This window comes from Dipteris shenzhenensis, chromosome 11, assembly GCF_047967505.1.
Source record: "Dipteris shenzhenensis isolate YYH24624 ecotype China chromosome 11, Dip_SZ_1.0, whole genome shotgun sequence".
Lineage (NCBI taxonomy): Eukaryota > Viridiplantae > Streptophyta > Polypodiopsida > Gleicheniales > Dipteridaceae > Dipteris > Dipteris shenzhenensis.
The window spans coordinates 28,127,270-28,148,220 of NC_141606.1; positions in this window are offsets into that span (position 1 = coordinate 28,127,270).

The following is a 20,951-nucleotide window of genomic DNA, read 5'->3' on the forward strand; positions in this document are numbered from 1 at the left end:
CACCTGAAGATGACGAAGTGCAAGAAGTGGAAATGCCAGAAGCCTATCATCGTAAAAGGATGCTGGAGGACAAAGGTAAAGATACGATGGTGCAGGAGGACAATGAACCAAGGGAGTCACCGCGGTCTTTCAAGCGCGGATTGGCAAAAAGAATTAAGGAGGTGGTCCAATCTGCCTCTTCAGTTAGAGACAACTGCTTCAATTTCTTCCACGATGCCCACAAATCCATTGATCATTGATAAGGGGAAGGGACGTAGGGGAGGTAGCGAGTTTAGGAACCTTTCCTTCATGTTGTGGAATATTAGACAAATTTGTGATACTAATAAGGAGAAAGGAGCCCTTAAAATCTTCTCAAAAATTAGACCTACAGTCTTTTTGCTTCAAAAAGTTAAATGTGGGGTCGATGAGCTTTTCTGGTTTGCTTGTAATAGATAAGGATATGAGTCTTTTGTCAAGTGCCCAAGTAGAGGAAAAGTGGGGACGACAATTTTAGTCCAAAAAGATTGTAAAGCTAAACTATTGTTTAAAGTAGAGGAGGGGTGGGCAACAGCCATTGCCATTTCAGTGGAGGGATTTGAGTTTCGAATTGCCAGTATGTATGTGCCTAACCTTTCTTGTGACAGAGCCACCTGCTGGTCGGACCCTCGAATTGCCGGTACCTATGTGCCTAACCTTTCTTGCGTCAGAGCCACCTGCTCAACTCCAAAGTGATCGGGTCCATATGCCTACTAGCAGGAGATTGGAATTTCACCGAGGAAGAGCAAGATAGGAGCCACCATGTGGCATATCCCTCGTACTCTGAATGTGAAGCCTGGGATGATCTAACTCTATCCCTCGGATTGGTGGATTGCTCCAAGATTGATCCCTTAGGGCTAAAAGACTTCTCCTGGTCCAACCGAAGGAAAGGAGAGGAATTTAGAGCCAGAAGACTTGATAGATTCTACGCCTCTGATGAAGGTTGGTGGATGAAGGGGCCGATGAAGGGGGATATGATCGTGGGAACCTGTCTGTCTGACCATGCCCCGATTCGATGGAGCTTCTACGTCCCAAGATGCATGGGACGCTCTCTAGATGTGCCATTGAAATTCAACAAAGCTCTTCTTTCATCATGCGACTTTAGGACGACGGTTTGGAGAACTTGGCGGGAGGCTACAGCTTTAGTGCGGGACCCTTGTCAGAAATGGGACAAAGGGATTTGGGAGGTCGTGAAGATAGTAAAGACCAATGACAAGATGCTCCAAAACTAGAGATGGAGTCTAGAGTCAGCACTTAGCTAGAAGGTGCAGGCTCTACGAGAGGCTATGGTGGCTAATCGAGTTGACTTGGTACTATCCACGCTACTCATAGAAATGGAGACGGCCTTGCAGGAGGTGGAGATCCAGGCTGTGGAGATGGCCCGAATTAAAAGCTGCCAGTTATGGCTCTCTGTAGGTGACTGCCCCTCAAAGGTATTCTTTCAATCCACTAAGCGGAAGGAAATCAGGGAAAATATCTATCGAGTGCAAAATGCCCAGGGCGAGGTGATTACTCAATTTTGGCATGTAGCGCAGACCTTTCTGCATGAACTGGGGGCGATAGTCGGTGCACCAATCGCCAAGGACGAAGCATGGCAACATGAATTCAATGAGTTGCCCAAGTCCTATAAAGCAGAATGTCAGAGTACGAAAGAATGGTCATTGTTAGGCCTTACACGTTGCGCGAATTAAAGGAGGCATTAGATACTCTTAAAATGACAAATCCCCAAGACCAGATGGGCTAACAGTGGAGTTTTACAAAGCATTTTGGCCCCTTAATGGTCTCGATCTGGTGGAGATGGCCAATGCATCGGCTTCCAAGGGCTAGTTGACTGAGGATGTAAACGTAGGTCTGATGAAGCTCTTCCCAAAAAGGCAGGATAGGATCAAAGTGGGTGATTGGCGCCCCATCACGATGCTCAACACCTCGTATAAAATCATTGCCAAGGCATTGTCTCTTAGAATCAAGGATATTTGCTCTAGCATGGTAACCCCGCAATAGAATGGCTTTGTCAAAGGAAGACATATCTTCAAAAAGATTCTAAATGTGTCTTCAGCCCTCAACATCACCGCAGCCTCACATGAGAAGGTGCTCATATGTTTGGATTTGACTTCGACAAAGTCTACAATTGCATTCGCTGGGACTTGCTAATTGAGGTAATGTTAAAACAGGGGGTTCGGGGTAGGTTTTGTGCAAAAAGTGCAAGCTCTCTTTGGCAATGCATCAGTGATCCTTTGCATCAATGGAGGAATTGTGGGCCGGTTCGACCTCAACAGATTGGTCAGGCAAGGGTGCCTGGTAACCCCCCTACTATTTGCGCTCATTCCTACTAATCCAGTGACTGTTGGAATTGAATGCAGGGAGGATTGAAGGGGTGCGCCTTCCTTTTCGCGATCAGCTTAATGTGCAAATGTTCACGGATGATATGGTGGCTTCACTCAGGACGAGGAAGCATTGGTGGCATCTCTAATGTATATTATCTCTAAGTTCTGCATAGTTTCTAGCTCAGTTTGTAGCCTAGACAAGATGCTCATCATCAAAAATAGCTTCGGCACGACCCCCATTGGATTAAGGATCTAAATATCCAAGAAGTTTGACATGGAGTAATACTCAGATATATTGGGCCCCCATTGGGGTTGAGCGTCACCCTTAGACAGAGGTTTGATTGGTTCAAAGAGAAAATCAAGGGAAAGCTCAAGAAGTGGAACGGCATTGCGTTGGGCATTTTGAAATAGGTCATTTCTAATTGCCCATTTCTTTTTACCAAATATTGGAAAAAAGCAATCAATGAACAATACATCTCAAAAGATTAAAACTAATTCATGATCAGTCCTAATATGTAACCCTATCACGTAAGTTCAATAGAAGGATATTTTTAATCTCCAAATTTTGCAAAAAGGTAATTTACATAAGGGAGTATTTAAAATAATTTTGGGAAATTTTTATATATTTGTATAGAAAAAGGGTCCATTTTATTAATGAGGAAATTACAGAAAAGGGATTTTACAAATAGTCTATGAACGCACGTTATAGAGAGGTTTTATGCATAGTGACCCCCCCAAGTTACTAACCTTTGTTTCTTTGAATGCAGGATTTCACTCTACATGAGGGTTTAGGTGTGCATCAATGGGCTATTAAGTTTCCAATTGTGCATCAACGGGTTGCAACAAAGTAGACTAGTGACTTTGGAAGGGAAATAGTGGCATAAGAGAAGATATCTTATGCATCATTTTCAAAAAAAGGTGTATCTTTACACCACCTCTATGTTGATAGCAACAACTCTTGGATTATCATATACATGTTATCTAATTTATTTACTATTCAATTAATAAATAATAACAAATTAATTAGTAATGATTAAGAAATAAGTTGATATTTAATGATTAAGGAGGTATTTAGCAATTAAAATTATATAACAACTAGTTTGACAATTAATTAACAATTCATTATACTTTTAAAGAGAAGTTAATTAGCAAATATTATTAATTAGCAAATTAGTTAATGATTAATTACAAAATTAATGAGAATATAAAATTGATTGGAAATTATTCTTGTCTCTTTGAGCTTATGTACTTTGTGATTTCTGGTTGTACGTTAGTAATAACCCCCAATTTTTTACCTTCCCTTGTTTCCATCATAACTTTCACTAGAAATTTGAGAATGTAGTCATGTTTGTTGTCAAAACGATTGGAAAAGGGACAATGAGTTCATTTATGACATCAAATGTGCAAAATACTATACTAAAAAGGAATTTTCCTTCTCCTCACATTCTCTTTCCTATGCACTATACCTCTACTCTTGTTTTGTAGGCCGAGTGTAGGCCTTAGTTGTGTGCAAGTGAATATATGTAGTGCTCTAAAAATAATCATTTTTGAGTGTACTAGGTGAATATTATGTGGAGGTGACCTATTTGGAAAAAAAGTCCAAAATAAGAGAAAAAGTCCAAATTTTTTGAATATAGTGGTTAAGGAGACGCACACAAGGGCTTGACTTTCACAAAAGCCTTCTTGCATTCCGTCCTTTGGTTCCACCCATCTTTCCAACTATATGGCCATGTTGTTCCACCATATCCATTACCTCTTTGACCTAAGAGGTCCAAGTGATTGTGAACCGTGACTTGTCCTCTGCAATGGATGTTGCTTTACAGTGTTCCAAATAAAAATCCTTTGCAAAGGGAATCCAGATCTCATGGTTTGTTAGAGGCTCCTAGTATATTTTATACTAGAGCCACACTAGTTTCTTAAATGAACTAAAATAGATCCAAGGAGCCTTCACCTTATGACCAACTTTGGCACACTTGACAATTAAAACACAGAAAGCCATTGCTCTTCAGTTATATCGTCAATTCCAAAAATCCTGCATGGATTTCTGCCAGCCAAGCTATGGTCAGAAGCATCATGGACCTCTTCAATATGACGGCAAAACCTTCTTTGAAAGGGAGGCTCCACCCGTATACTCCTCACCTAAGAGTCTTGTGAGCTACAATTTTCCATAGGAAGTTTGATGAGTAGAAAGCACTTGTAGGAGAGTGGAGTTGAAGCAAGGTTGTGTCTGTTGGGTGCTCCTTCAGCAGCAGCGAGCCCACATCGCCTCGGCTCAGGCGCGTCGACTACTCTCCACGGCTCCTTCGCAGGGCAAGCCTCCAAGCACCGCAGCGGCAACTACGCTATGCAGCCTCCGATTAACGGGACTGCCGACAACAAGCTCCTACGCAGCCTCCAAAGAGCTCAAAGCTCACGATCGGCCGCCATAGCTCCAACGAATGACCTCCGCCAATCTGCTGCATCTACCTCCTCGCACCCAGGCGACCTCCGCCAACGACACCCTCTACACGACATCGACGGAAATCCGCAGGCGAACGGAATCTTCCTAGATTCCGTCAAAATCTTCAAAAGATTCCGTGAAGAGACATAGCGACACGTGGCAAATAAGCGCCTCATAAATCTGACATGTGGCAACCTTATCCACAGTGCCACATCACTCGCACCACGTCAGTTGACACGTCACCATTGCCACGTCATCCCACGTCAGCTCTGCCACGTCAGCATCGGTAGCCACGTCAACAGGCCACATCACTTTGCCACATCAGCAAGCCACATCGGCAGACACGTCACTTGTGCCACGTCATCAGGCCACATCACTAGGCCACATCATCAGGCCATGTCACTAGGCCATGTCATCAGGCCACGTCACCAAGCCACGTCATCAGGCCACGTCACTAGGCCACATCATCAGGCCACATCACTAAGCCATGTCATCAGGCCACGTCACCAGGCCACGTCATCACTGCCATGTCATTTCTGCCACATCAGCAGTGCCACCTCAGCATTGACCTCTGCAGGCACAGTCCCTTGCCAGGCACACTGTGCACACACTGCATGTGCACACTCCTGCCACCTCAGCACGGAGCTTCACTGGCACACCTCTTTCTAAGCACAGTGCCACATCATCACTGCATGTGACTCACAGTGACACATCATCATTGAGCACCATTTGCACTCCTTTTGCCCCTCCACCTAGATCAAGTCGTATCTCTTGATCCAGGAAGAATTTGAGGGTGCTCCAAAAAGGAAAGTCGCTCGTTTTTTTGTGCTCTACGTGCTCGTTACATCAAACGCACATTTCGGTGCAAGTTACACTCACATTTGTGCCTCGCCGACAAAACCACTTCCTTCACACACATTTGCCTCTACATCGACGCATCTGACCCAGCACATAAAAAGAACAAAAGAAAAGGAATTATTTGCTGCTCTTTCATCGATCGATGGTTGGTTTAGATCTAGATCAGAGTAGACTAGATCGCCATAGAGGGGACGCTTTGAGTTTCCCCAAGTTGCCAATCTAAGCCATGCCCGAAATTCCCGACTAGTACCTACTCGGAGTCAGTCCATATGCTCACATCCGATTTCACATCATTACATTACCTGAAACCTTACGCTCATCAGTTCAGTGAGGAGACTTCAGAGTTCAGAGGCATTGCAGATTGATTCAGTGGGCAGATATCATTTGATTTCACACACACATGCCACCATTGTAAAGCCTATTTGGCTATCTCATGGCATCGTGCACATCATTTTTTAGCCTTGTAAATCCTCTTGGCTATTCCCGGCATCATTGCCACAAGTCTTGTAACACAAGTCAGATCTTCTTTACTGTAGTTCTATCTTCACCGACGGTACAGAGATTTCACTTGGCATCTTCAGTGTATTTGTAGTTGATTCATACAGAGTTTTTCAGGACACTTTTGAGTACATTGTTTGCACCATGTCGACTAGCAACCTCAATCTGGAGGCATCTGCTAAGTTAGACAACTCCAATTACGGTACATGGAAATACCGAATGGAGACCATTCTTGTGCTTTAGGACAAATGGGAGTATGTCAATGGATCTATACCTAGACCATTGGCCGATCCAGCCACCAGTAGCTCTACTCCATCTGTTGTCACAGTACCAGCAACGGGATCTACATCGGGATCTACATCTACACAAAAAGTTTCTGCACCAGTAGCAGATCTTGCCATTGCCCGAGCTCAAGCAGAATGGGATAAGAAAGACAAGTATGCCTATCACCTGATCAAGCAGAATGTGCAAGATGTCATGCTAGGATAGCTCAACACAGTCAAGACATCAAAAGAAGCATGGGATATGTTTGCAGCTCTCTACGAGTCCAAGAACACATCCAGGATTCTCACCCTGAGAAACCAGATCAGCCAGAGTTTCCGCAATAGCAATGAAACCGGTCATGCTTATGTACTCTGCATCAAAGACTACAACAATCAACTTGCAGCAGTAGGAGAGACTATGAATCCCGCAGAAATGGTTCAAGTAATCCTGAATGGACTAGGAGAAGGATATGAGAATCTAGTCCAGAGTATTGCCATCCAACGGCAAATTCCAACACTGGAAGAACTTCAGTCAGTTCTACTTGGTGAAGAACTCAGGACTCAGGCCATTCAAGCACGTAAAGGTCATTCTAATGATCAGGCATTCACAGCTTCAGACAGAAGCAGAGGCAAAGGCAGAAACAGAGGTAGATCATATCAGAAAAGTGGTCATCATCAACAAAATCAGCATCAGCATCAGCATCATCCTCAGCAACATCCAAATCAGCAAAGAGGAAATCATTCCAACCGAGGAAGATTCCAAGGACGAGGGAATGTATCCACCAATGTGTCAAACATCCAGTGCAACTACTGTCATAAGTTTGGACACTATGAAAGAGATTGCCGCAAGAAGCAGTACGACCAAGGCGGTCAATCCAGCAATAATCGAGGGAATTCCCGAGGAAGAGGAAATCATCGTAGTGGACATTCTAGTCACAGTCATTTTGCAAATGAACATGGAAATATGTTTCTTGCAAGTGAGGAATTGCATCAGACTGATACAATGCACCTAGACAATGCACCTAGACACTGATTTCAATCCCAAAGAGGATTTCAGCTATCAAGTCGACCAAGTGGAACAGGATCCTTGGTACATCGCCAGCGGTGCATCATCTCATATGACAAATCACCAGGAATGGTTCACAGAAATGAAGCCATTAGAAGGTCAAAAGAATGTCATCTACATAGCAGACAATACACCGAATCCGGTTCAAGGGACAGGTGTTATCCCTATGAACAATTTCACTGGTACAAAAGGATTAGTCAAAGATGTGCTCTATGTTCCGAAGCTCAGCAAGAACCTTTTGTCAGTAGGTCAAATGACGGAACACAACTACAAAGTCATCTTCGACGGTGATGAATGCACTATCAGAGACAAATCCAAAAGAGGTCAACTAGTAGCAAAAGGTGTCAAGGAAGGACGCTTATACATGATGCTAGCTACAGTACCAGATAAGCATGCCATGTCAGCCCAAATGCAACAAATGCCACTAACTGCAAAATGGCACAAGAGATATGGTCATGTCAACTTCAAGTACTTGTTAGATCTAAGGAATCAGAAGATGGCAATTGGGATTCCGAAGCTACAGTTTCTTGGAAAGGTTTGTGAAGCATGCTGCTTCGGCAAACAAAAGCGAACCAACTTTGTCAGAAGTACCTCTCGTGCACGAGGTATTCTTGATTTGATTCATACAGATGTATGGGGTTATGCCCAGACCCGCAGCATCAATGGTTCACTTTATTACTTGACCTTCATCGACGACTACAGCAGATATTATTGGGTCTACTTTCTGAAAGAGAAATCTGAAGTGTTTGCCAGATTTCAAGAATTCAAAGCCATGGTAGAAAACCAAACAGGCAGAAAGATCAAGGTCATGAGATCAGACAGAGGAGGTGAATACATGTCTTCAGCATTCATTAACTTTTGCAAAAATCACGGCATTCGAAGACAATTCACATGTGCAGATACTCCTCAGCAAAATGCAAGAGCTGAAAGGAAGAATGGGACTTTAGCAGACAGTGCTAGAGCAATGCTTAGTGAAAAACATCTTCCGAATCAGTATTGGGCAGAAGCAATAGCTACAGCTAACTACTTGCTTAATCGGCTTCCTACCGAACCGATACAAGGTATGACTCCTTATGAAGCATTCACTGGACACAAGCCACGCATTGGGCATCTCCGCATATTTGGTTGCATAGCATATGCCCACATACATGATGATCATCGCAGGAAATTGGATGCGAAGTCACGCAAATGCATCATGGTTGGCTACAGTGAAGAAAGCAAAGCATACAAATTGTATGATCCCATCAACCGCAAAGACATTATCTCTAGAGATGTAATCTTTGATGAGGAATCAGAATGGAAAACCTCACCTACACAGGAGATAGAAGCATCGACTTCACAGTCATCTACAGAACAGGTTGATGAAGAAGAGCAAGAATTGCCAGCAACACCTCAAGCAGTGCCACAGCAGCTCAGACGGTCTACTAGGGAAAGCAGACCACCAGCCAGATTGACATATGCTCAGAAAGGCAAAGCAATTCAGGTGGAAACCACCAACTATGCTCTTATGACTACCATCATGGCTACAGAAGAGCCAGTGTACTTCGAAGACGCAGTAGACAAGCCCGAATGGCAAACTGCTATGAATGAAGAAATGGATGCTTTGTATAAAAGTAACACTTGGGAATTATGCGACCTTCCACCAAGAAAGAAGGCCATAGCCAACAAATGGGTATACAAAGTGAAGTACAATCTAGATGGCAGTATTCAGAGATACAAAGCTAGATTAGTTGCAAAAGGATTTGCACAACAATATGGCCAAGATTATGATGAGGCTTATGCTCCAGTAGCAAAGATGGATTCCATACGGTTCTTGATATCACTAGTTACACTCAGTAAATGGAATGTGTATCAGCTCGATGTCAAGAATGCATTTCTCAATGGTTATCTAGACGAAGAAGTCTACATGCAACAACCAGCCGGTTATGTTGAACCAGGAAAGGAGAACAAGGTTTGCCATCTAAAGAAAAGTCTCTATCGCTTAAAGCAAGCACCCAGAAGTTGGTACAGCAGAATTGACCAGTATTTTGCTGATCTCGGATACACGAAGTCCAATGCAGATCATACTCTCTACTACACAGTTCAAGGGGAAGATATTACTATTGCACTTTTGTACGTAGATGATCTGATTGTGACAGGAAGCAAGGATAGCTTCATCAGAAAACTAAAACAAGACTTATCTGCAGAGTTCGACATGAAAGATCTTGGACTTATGCACTATTGTCTTGGAATTGAGTTTTGGAGAGATTCAGATAGCACATTCATGAGTCAGCTCAAGTATGTTGACAGTCTCCTAAAGAAGTTTCATATGGTAGATTGCAAGATTGCAGCCACTCCCATGGAACAGAGTTTGAAACTTACTAAAGATTCAGAAAAGCCTACAATCAATGACAGATACTACAAGCAACTCATTGGATCTCTTATATATCTGATAATCACACGGCCAGATATTTGTTATGCAGTAAGCTCACTAGCACAGTTTATGGCAAATCCAAAACAATCTCACTGGAATGCAGCCAAAAGAGTCTTGAGATACATCAGAGGTACAAGACAGTTTGGGATAGAATACAGAGGAAGTCATCCACGGTTGCATGGATACTGTGACAGTGACTATGCTGGAGATCGACATAGGGATATGCATTTTTCCTTGGTCAAGGTGCTATATCATGGTTGTCAAACAAACAACCAACTGTTTCTTTGTCTTTGACTGAAGCAGAATATAGAGCACTCACTACAGGTGCATGTGAGGCTATATGGCTCAGAAGACTATTGTCAGAAACAGATTACTTTGATGAGTCAAAGCCAACAACAATATACTATGATAATCAGTCGGCTCAAGCATTGGCCAAAAATCCAGTATATCACTCCAAGACAAAGCACATTGATGTCAGAGAGCACTTCATCAGAGAAAGAGTGTCACTTGGTGACATCACACTACAGCATTGTGATAGCAAAGAGAATGTTGCAGACATCTTTACCAAACCACTCGGTAAAGAGCTATTCGAGAAACACCGACTAGCTCTTGGTTTGATGCAGAGGAAGGACATTCCCATTAAAGGGGTGTGATGGAATGTAATGCTCAGTCCTTCTTCGATTCCCCAGAATCATCATCTTGAGGGAAGGCCTACTTCATGATGTTGATCTTGAGGGAAGGTGTTGAGAGTTCATGCTCAACATCATGTGATCATGTGTGCATAGCACCATCACGTGATCATATGTGCATAGCACTAACCTTATAGAGTGCTATAAAGGAAAGGGTTAGATCCCCTAACCCTAACCCTAAAAGGGTTTGTATATATTCTATTTTTTCAACTAATTCTAGTGTACAATTAGTCATTTGTGGTGTGCTCTCTAGCTGTGCCCTCTCTCCTCATCTCCACTCTTCTCCTCTCCCCTCTTCATATTTTGTCAGAGCCTATTTTGCGCAAGTCTACCAGAGCTAGGTATCCTATGGATAGGTTAAAATATGATAGATTTATAGCCATTCACTATGCCTATATGGTCAAAGTGATATAGGAACCAGAACCCACTTCTTTTGAGCAAGCCATGGCAAAAGAAAAATGGGAGAAAGCCATGTATGCCTTGGAAGCAAATGCTACATGGGAATTGGTGCCTTTGCCTAAAGACAAGAATGCAATTGGCTGTAAGTGGGTTTATAAGGTGAAGCACAATGCAAATGGTTCTGTGAACAGATATAAGGCAAGATTAGTTGTCAAGGGTATGCACAAACATATGGCATTGATTATGAAGAAACATTCAGCCCGGTTGCAAGGATGGCAACCATAAGAGCAGTCATTGCTATGGCTGCATCAAAGGGATGGTCTTTACATCAGATGGATGTAAAGAATGCCTTCTTGCATGTTGATTTGCAACAAGAGGTCTTTATGGAGCAGCCACCAGGTTATGTTCATGCTGTTCATCCTGAGTTTGTTTACAGGTTGAAGAAAGCCTTGTGTGGCTTAAAGCAAGCACCTAGAGCATGGTCTAACAAGATAGGACAGTATCTTATCACTATTGGCTTTTAGATTTCCAAGGTTATGTGAGAAAAACAGAGAAAGGTATTATGCTGCTTGTCATTTATGTTGATGATTTGATCATCACAGGTGATAGTGATGAAGATATCCTTCATGTGAAAATGCTATTGAAGCAGAAGTTTGAGATGAAGGATTTGGGAGAGCTGTGTTATTTCTTGGGCATTGAAATGATTAGATCACCAAGTGGGATACGGCTCTTGCAGAGGTAGTATGGATTGGACATGCTGTCCAAATATGGGATGACAGGCTATAAGCCTATTTCAGTTCCTTTGGAGTAGAATGTGAAGCTGAGCGCAGATGCAGGTGAGCTTCTGGTAGACCCACTATGTACAGACGCATAGTAGGAAGTTTGATTTATATGATTATTACCAGGCCACATTTGAGCTATGCTATTGGATTGGTAAGTCAGTTTATGCAGGCTCCAAGGAAACCGCATTTGGATGCGGCTACACGCATACTCAGGTATGTGAAGTCCACATTGCAGTATGGACTATTTTATGAGATTGGGGTTCAGATACAGTTGCATGGATACACTGATGCTGATTGGGCTGGTAGTATTTCTGATAGATGATCTACCAGTGGATATGTGTTCTCTTTTGGGAGTGCTGCAGTCACTTGGAGTAGCAAGAAACAGCCTACAGTTGCCTTGTCAAGCACAGAGGCTGAGTACAGGGGTGCAGTAATGGCTGCATGTGAGGTAGCTTGGTTGCATAAGCTACTTTATGATATGCATCAGTCTATAGATGGGCCAGTTGTCATTTATTATGACAACATTAGCAGTATACACTTGGCAAATAACCCAGTCTATCATGCTAGAACAAAGCACATTGAGGTGCATTATCACTATGTGCGAGAGAAGGTTTTACTAGGTCTCATTGATCTAGTTTATGTCAGCACAGAGGATCAGGTAGTTGACATATTCACGAAGGCATTGGGTGTAGAGAAGCTGCACAAGTTCAGAGACGTGCTTGGTGTGCAGGAATCGGGATTGAGCTCGAGGGGGAGTGTTGAGATATTGAGCTCCACTCGTGATATGCCAAGGTGACGGTTGTGCATTTATGTCACCGACTTGTTAGCTGCAGATGTGGTTGGTACACTACCCATGAATAATAGCTGGATGACAGCTATCCTTATGTACTTTAGTTCGTGGCTCAGTTAGTATGCCACCTTAGTTAGCTGAGTTTGGTTTGAGACCCACATATAGGGTTCTTCTATTTCTTTGTACTAGAGTTCTTTTGGCTTTTACAACTAAGAAGAGGAAAACTATTTTCAGCCTCCACCTTTGTGTGTATTCCCCTATTGTGTATGTGAGAAAGCCGCAAGTGAGACTCCTTCCTTCTCTCCCACTATCTTCATACATTAAAGTGCTCAATAAGAATGTGTAGAAACTCTATGCATCCACTCTGTAGCAATATCTTCTCTCTCCCAATGTTTAGCATCTATTTTCAGAGAAGTTAATATCAAGGTATCTCAATATCTTCATAAACATCTCTTCAGAGTAGTTATTAATTGAAAAGTGCTTGTCAAGTACCCATACATACAAGTTTGTATATATTGAACAAACTATCAAATAAATTGTGTCATTTAAAATAAAGCAATCTAGGGGTGGAAGGATTATGTGCCTTCCTTGGTGGTCTTCATATCATTGCAAAATTATGTTTATAACACATAATTAAAGTTTAACATTCGATTTAAAAAGACTATGCTAACATATGCAAATCAAACATAAAGCAATGACAACAACAAATATCAATCTAATTAAGAAAAAATAGAAATCCTCTTATGTACCAAAAATAAATATCAAATATTTCATATATCATCATTGTCTGTGTCCTCTTTGTCTTTTGTATCATTACCTCTATGTCCTTCATCATCTGAACTGCTTGGAGATGTTAGATGAGGTTTCTTTGCTTCATTGTATATCTGTTTCAGAAGCTCAACACTTGTTATTGGAGTTGCCTCAACGGATGCCCTGTCTTTAGCAATATCTAGTCCCATCCACACCTTCAAAGACTCATCAACCTCAATAACGTGTGCACACATTGCTTCCAAATCTCCCACATCACCTTTTGATTTTGTGAGGGCTAGACATATTCTTTTTTTGAAAGAGCTGCTCGAGTGGCAACTCCACCTGTGAATACGTCTACAACATGGGCTTCATCATGACAATATGAACCAATCAAACAATCAACATATTTCGAATTCCATCTTTCTTCTATGTTCTTTGTTTCTACCTAGGGGATATTAGGTTCATAGTTTGATGGCATGAATTGGCCATGATTATAATTATCTCCTTTGTAAAAGAAGATGCGAAGTACCATGTATTGGTGAGATGTTCGATTGGCATTTCAATAGCGAACCCAAGCATAAAATAAATTTGCTAACTATGAAATTGTGAGACCTATATAGGTCACAAGAGGCAATTCCAAGATTAATTGATGACAAGGCAAATTTTTTGAAAGAGACTTCATCCCCGTAGCAATAATTTCCTACATTAACTATAAAATTAGAGAAAATAAAAGTACCCCTCTTGGTTAAAAGCATAGGATCAAGGCTATGCAACAATGGAGAGCTTGGCATATAGTGGTGGGGCAAGGAAACAAAAGGTGCAAGCTACACAATATGTGTCTTTCACATATTTTATAATTGTGAAGCATTTCATACAATCTTGCATACAATCATAATCGGAAGAAAGATGAGCGAAGAGCAAATGGAGAAATTCAATAAGTTTTGTATCCTCAATAGCAAGGAGATGCAAAAGTGGATTGAGAGATATGAAGCGGCCAAAGTAGAAAGAATAAATGCAAGGATGAGATCCAGAGTAATATACAGGCCATCACAACCATATCCATAGGATCTGGCTCTTCTCCCCACTCACGTGTCACTTGAGTGGCTACAACTGGCTCTACGTAAAGCCGAATGCAATGGAGAGACAATAAATGAGCATGAGCAAGAGTTATCATCTGGATGTATGGATCACGTGGAACACATCGATTCAAAGAGAGTCATGTATGATTGTGGTGTTATGGCTAACTTCACACAAGATAGCCGAGCAAGTGCTTTAGATACCAATCTTCTCTCCTCATAGTTGGATTATTGTGGAACCATACACGAAATCTATGAAGTTGATTTCAGATGATTTAGTATTTTCATTCTTGATGTAAAATGGTTTAGAACTATTTACAATGGTCCCCATGCAACAGTGAGAAAAGATAGTAGCGGTTTCTTTGCAATAGACTCCACCAAACTTTGGACCGATGAAAGTGATACTTTTGTTCTTCCCGAGCACTGAGTAGGTGCATACTAATGATTTAATTAATCGAATCTTTTGTTTTTAAAGATCCATTGATACATGTACTTAAGCATAATTTCATATATATAATTGACGACATTTGGCACCCATCTTCAATATAGGTGGTTTTTCATCCGGATTGTTCTGATCCAAGATGGTGGCATGTGATCCAAGTTACACCACAAAGTAAGTAAATTTTTGAAGATAGAGATATAGATATGGAGATGCCACTAACAATGCCAGATTTAATCTCGATTTAATTGATCCAGATGAACCTAGCGAAGAAGATGAAGATCACAATATGAGCCAAGAGGAAGATGTGCATAATGACATCACATGGGAGGAAGATGGAGATCACGATATTGAGGAAGAAGATGACGATCATCAAGAATCACCACACTTTATTAAAGAAGATGATCAAGTACTCTTAGATGAACGTACGATGCTAGAGTACGATGATGATATAGGAGATCAACTCGGTATAGAGTTAGAGATAGACTTGTTTGGCGCATTAGACTTGGCTCGAGATAACCGTTATGTAAATGCACTTCATTGATTTTTTTCATCTCAAACTTAGACATGAATATATGAGCTTCAAAGGCTTGATGTACATGCTCTCATACTTTTATTCTCTCAAAAGATCAAACATGTATTAAAATTTAAAAAAAATTGCCATTGGAGAAAACTAACTTTTAAGGTGGATATGAGAAAAAAAACTCTTTGTAAAACGTCGCTATAAAAAAGTATCTCAGTGTTGCTATATAACGACACTTACAATTCTAATAAAAGTCGCTATATAGCAACTTTAGTCAAACGTCGCTATATAGTGATGTTTGACTAAAGTCACTATATAGCGACCCTTAACGAGGTGCGCTTCCAATACCAACAATTAGCACCCCGTGCACGCTAAACATCGCAATAGGATCTGTGTGTAGTAGTGATGGTCCTCTGAAACAAATTATTCAATGCGATAATCCATACAGGGTTCATCGCATACAAAGGAGACTCATAGAATTCATAAATGAGCCATCATTTTAGACCTAAATGGATTATTTCTATGCAAGGTTGATAATAACTTCTTTGATAATAGATGCTAAACATTGGGAGAGAGAAGATATTGCTACGGAGTGGATGCATAGAGTTTATACACATTCTCATTGAGCACTTTAATGTGGGCATATGGTCTTGTGCCTTGGGGCAGAATATAAAGCAAAGAATTCAAATACTAGAAGAAGTAGCAAATAAAAAGTTGCCTTCCTTCATAAATTGGGGACAAGGGGAATGTTATAAAAGGAAAAATCCTCCATTGATTAGACCAGACAAGCAGAATATAGATGCATTTTTCAAGCCACTTCATACCAATGTGTGGGAATCGTGGAAAGGACAATATACTCACAATATATCAGACGAACACTGTCTTGATCGATGATAGCCCATATAAGGGTTGTATAAATCCTCTTGGTACTTGTTTGTTTCCAGATCCATTTACATTTAAGAGTCAAGCCAATGTTGACCTCATAGAAAAAATATTGCCTTATGTCCTTGAAGTGAGACACGTTTCAAATGTTCGATCAATGATCATAGCATATCCCTTTGGTCAATGTCCAGTTACACTAGGTCATCTCTTGTATGGATACTTTGTGAGTGTTATCAAGCATTTTGAAAATTTATGGAGCAATATTCCTCCTCTGAAAATATTTTGGGAAGAAAGTTACTCTTTCTCAGACGAGAAGAAGCCATCAAATTTTCCAAAGCATGATGAACAAAAACAAACAAAGCAGTTAATGAGAAAACCAGCACCACTAAAGAAATTGTCTACATCACAACTTGACATATTAAAATCAATGTGCAATGTGGATTCAATGAGTAATGTGGAGGAAATCTTAAGGGCTCAACAACTTGGATTCTCGGGTCGATACATTACAGGTAGAATTGTGAGAATTGATCTTCGGGAAGATTGGCAAAGACATGGCAGTAAGAGAACAAGTAAGAACTAATCCCATTCATCAAACTCAATTGTGTATATATATATATCTGATTCCTCTATAAGTGGTGCTACTGTATAATTTTTCCTATTACTCATAAGAATTTGCATGAAGCTTTGTTTTCAGTTAGTGTGGCATTGAAAATAACACAATGTTTATAAGCTTCAAAGAATTGCACTAATCTAGACTTCTTTCCTAATATACATTCATATTGTTAAAGGACTTGATGTAAAAAAAAACCGAGCTCTCCAAGTTTTGGACAATTGATTTAGATTAAGCAATGAAGTTGACTATCGCAACCACAGGATGAGCTGAAGAAGTGTGAAGAAAGGATATTAGCTATTATAGATATTAATTCTGCAAATGTAGCTGTGTTGAGATAAAATCTTCTCTCGACCTATTTTCAATAGCTAACTTCATCGAAATCCTTGATGTAGGAAAGAGTTCTCCATGAGATGTCTGGTGGGTGTAAGTGCCTCACACAACAAATCTGACTCTCAAAACAAAACAAAACAAAGGGCACACATGTGCCTAGAGCACTACCCCCAAGTGGGGGAGTATAACTCCAGCTTTCAAAGGGCCTCTAAAATAGAAACTTTGTAGTAGCTAGAGCTCTATCCGTTAGGGCAGTGCAACAAAAACAAGTTGGATTTATCCAAGCGGCCTGCCATGTAGTTCTTTTCTAGTTTGTTTTTTCATTATTGATTGTGCTTGTTGGTTTTAGCCTTACGGTAGGGCTTGATCAGTTCAAGCTGGCTTGATCGTGTGCTAGAATGGCCGCATCGATCCCCGTGATTACGAGCAAGTGGTCGGACCAGTAAATAAATGATGTGTGTGAGTGGCTTGTCTATTTTTGCGTTTATCCATATGTGGTCTATCGTGGATCTGTAGATTGTTGTTGGCATCTTTACAAGTTGTTCCATGTTGTAGTGGGCCATCAAATCTTGCAGTTGGTGCATCCCTCTGCTTCTTTCATCGTAGTGATTGTTGAAGTCTCCTAGTATGTATGTGGTAGTGTTTGTGTCAATGTGTTGCATCATATTTTGCAGTGCTTGAAGCAGGCTTGCGGTTTTCATTTTTGGGGAGCGGTATATGTTTATAACTGCGAGCTGTTCCTATTTCCTTGTTTGGAAAACTATAAGCAAGCATTTGCACCCTTTTGTTAGGCTTTGTTGAATAGTCTGTAGGCACATTGTTGTCTTGCCCTACATCTGTTGTCGTCACTACTGAAAATCCTAGTAGTTGTAAGCATGTACTATTAGCCGGAAAAGAATTCAAGACCAGAGGCTAGAGGCTAAGCATGGCGACGCTCGAGGGCCATAGAGGAAAGGAGATCGTGAGGGCGAAATGTTATCATGGGAGGGGAAAAGGAATTAGAAGGGGAGGGAATGAAGAGGGAGACTATGACACAAGGGGAAAAGGAGAGGGGGAAGAGAAGCATGTACATGATAGGAGGAGGAATGTAGAGATGGAGACATCAAGGGAAGAAGACCATACTTTATTTGAATGAAAGGATGAGAGGGAAATATCAAAGTACCAGCTAGGTGGCTTTACAAGAATGAGCATGTCTCATCAAGGAGTAGCCCCCTCCTTTTATAGCCAAAAGAGGGGGTCTCTCCCAATTAATGTATCCTCCCACATGCATGGTATGTGTGGAAAAGTCTCCCATGTGGGCTAGGCGGTTACGCACTCTCAATTGTGTGTGACAACACTTTGCCTCAATTTTCCACATAAATCAAGCCCTATATCTCAAGTCTATGATACTCCCTTGGTCTCTTCCCAATTTTATAATATGTTCAAACCTCTAGGAGGACAAGTGGAGGGTTGGCACAAGGAATCTTGCCACCTCATCCTACTTTCCCCATTATTTAACTTGCTCTCTTGGACCTTCTATACCTCCCCCACATGGGCCTATCCCATATGGAGGGAATAACTCAATATAATATCCATCTCCACCTATTTTATATTACTTCTCCCATGGACTTTGAGCTATATCTCACTAAATGCAGCCTAGGTGGAGGGGTGGCACATGGAGGAGCCATGCCACCTTACATTTTATAATATTACTATCATGGATTATGTACAACACACATTATGGGTCCTCTTACATGGAAGGGTGGCACATGGTCATGCCCTGCCACCTCAACCTTGGGCCCTATGCACACCATATTTTATTATACTATTGCCACATATACAAACACACACACATATTAATGCCTTTTTCCTTAGACAATTTTATCCATAACAGTACTCCCTGCGCACCTTGTTTCCTGAAGGCAAAGTTTGGTTGCTTCTAGTATTTGGCGACATAATAGGATATCGTTGGCATGGCATTTGGCGGACCTTGTGTTTAGTGATTGCAAAGTGCTTGTGCTTGGCGATTCAGTCTTGAAGCCCACCCACTCGAACTCCCATCTGCGTTTTGTGCGTAGGCATAGGATCTCTTCTTGCACTGTTGGATCCACCTTGATATGTCTTTTCTCTAGCTTTGAAAGCAGGTAGAGATTTTTTTGCTCACGGACCCTTGAGAGGGCTATGTATGTTAGCCCATGCGTTTTGATGCCGATAGGGTCAAATGCAACTAAATCCATGGTGAGCCCTTGGGATTGGTGAACAGTTCGAGTAGCTGTTGGGTGGCTAGATCAGGAACTGCTTCCAGGTTACACTATTCAAGTGGTTTTTCCCTATTTGAAACTCCCGTGCAACTGGTAGTACCAAGGTCCATGATTGTGGCTGCTGTGACATGAAGTTGGGGGTAATAAACTTCACGCACCTCTTCACTTCCTGCAGCTTTCGAACTGACAGCCAAAGATATTTATCATTGAGAATGGGACATTAGAAAAAAAACTTTTATGCCAAGATACCACACCATACTTTCCTCCCTCAGATGAGAATGAAGATGGTAACATCCCAAGTGATGTTGTAATCAAGCATAGGGAGAAGGAGAGGATCAGCAGAGGCCATAATCTCAGCGAGCCGGTCTATGCCAAAGAAAAGAGTGATACGTTGTTGAAAGAAGATCTTGCGGCTCAACATGACATGAACTGATATATATCGGGGAGTTTTAAGGGGATGATTGGGTCGGATGGGTAGATTCTAAGGAAACATTGCACCTCCTTCATAGACACCTTTACACAGCTCAAAACACTTCTACAAACTGTCATTAGACACAGAGGCCTATAACTTTCAGTAGAGACATGATATCAGAGATTCAAGCACAGAAAGAGATGCATCTTGAGATGGCTTCGTGCTGATATAAGTTCCATTGAAAACAGACAGACGGTTGAAGAGATATGGACAGTTTACTAGAAGGGGGTAAAAACTGTCATGAAAATAGACTGTCAAACACAAAGACTCATAACATTTTGTAGCAGTATCTGATTCAAGATCTAAGCACATAGAGACATGCAGCTTAAAGAGAGCTTCATGCTGATATATGTTTCGTAAGAAACAGAGAAGCGGCCAAAAAGTTATCGATAGTTTATTAGACGGGGGTAAAAACTATCATGAAAATAGACTGTCAAACACAGAGACTCATAACTTTTTGCAGTAGCATATCTGATTCAAGATTTGATCACATAGAAACATGATCTTGAAAAGAGCTTCACGCTGATATAAATTTCATTATAATCGGACTACCGAGCAGAAAGTTATGAGCAAAATACTAACAGGGGGTCAAACTGTCATGAAAACTACCCTCCTCCACCCAAGCTAATTTTGCCTGAGCAGGAGGCTCCCTCAAGACTCCACCTTCATCAACGATCCACCCCTCATAGATTTTGCCTAGAAGAGGGGAAGAAGTTTGCATGGTGGCTCGAGAAACAAATGGACCATGTATGCACAATGAGCGGCCGAATAGAAAGAACTTTCAAGGCTTTAAAAGAGAAAAGGGACGAGACACTCAAGAGAGAGAGAACCTGAAGTGACCTTCATTACAAATAGAGTGAGAATCCACTTCAAGACTACAAACACAAGGGAGAAGAAGAGGTTTCATACATACAAGAGGGAGCATAAGCTCCAAGACTACTCATAGAGAGAGAATAAACTTAGAGAGAGAAGGACTCAAGAGTCTACATAAGAGAATATCTACAAGAGGGAGAGAAGGCTCATGGAAGAGGCTTGGGGAGACTAGAGCTACAGCAACATGAGGCCTAATGGTGGAAGAGATTGATGAAC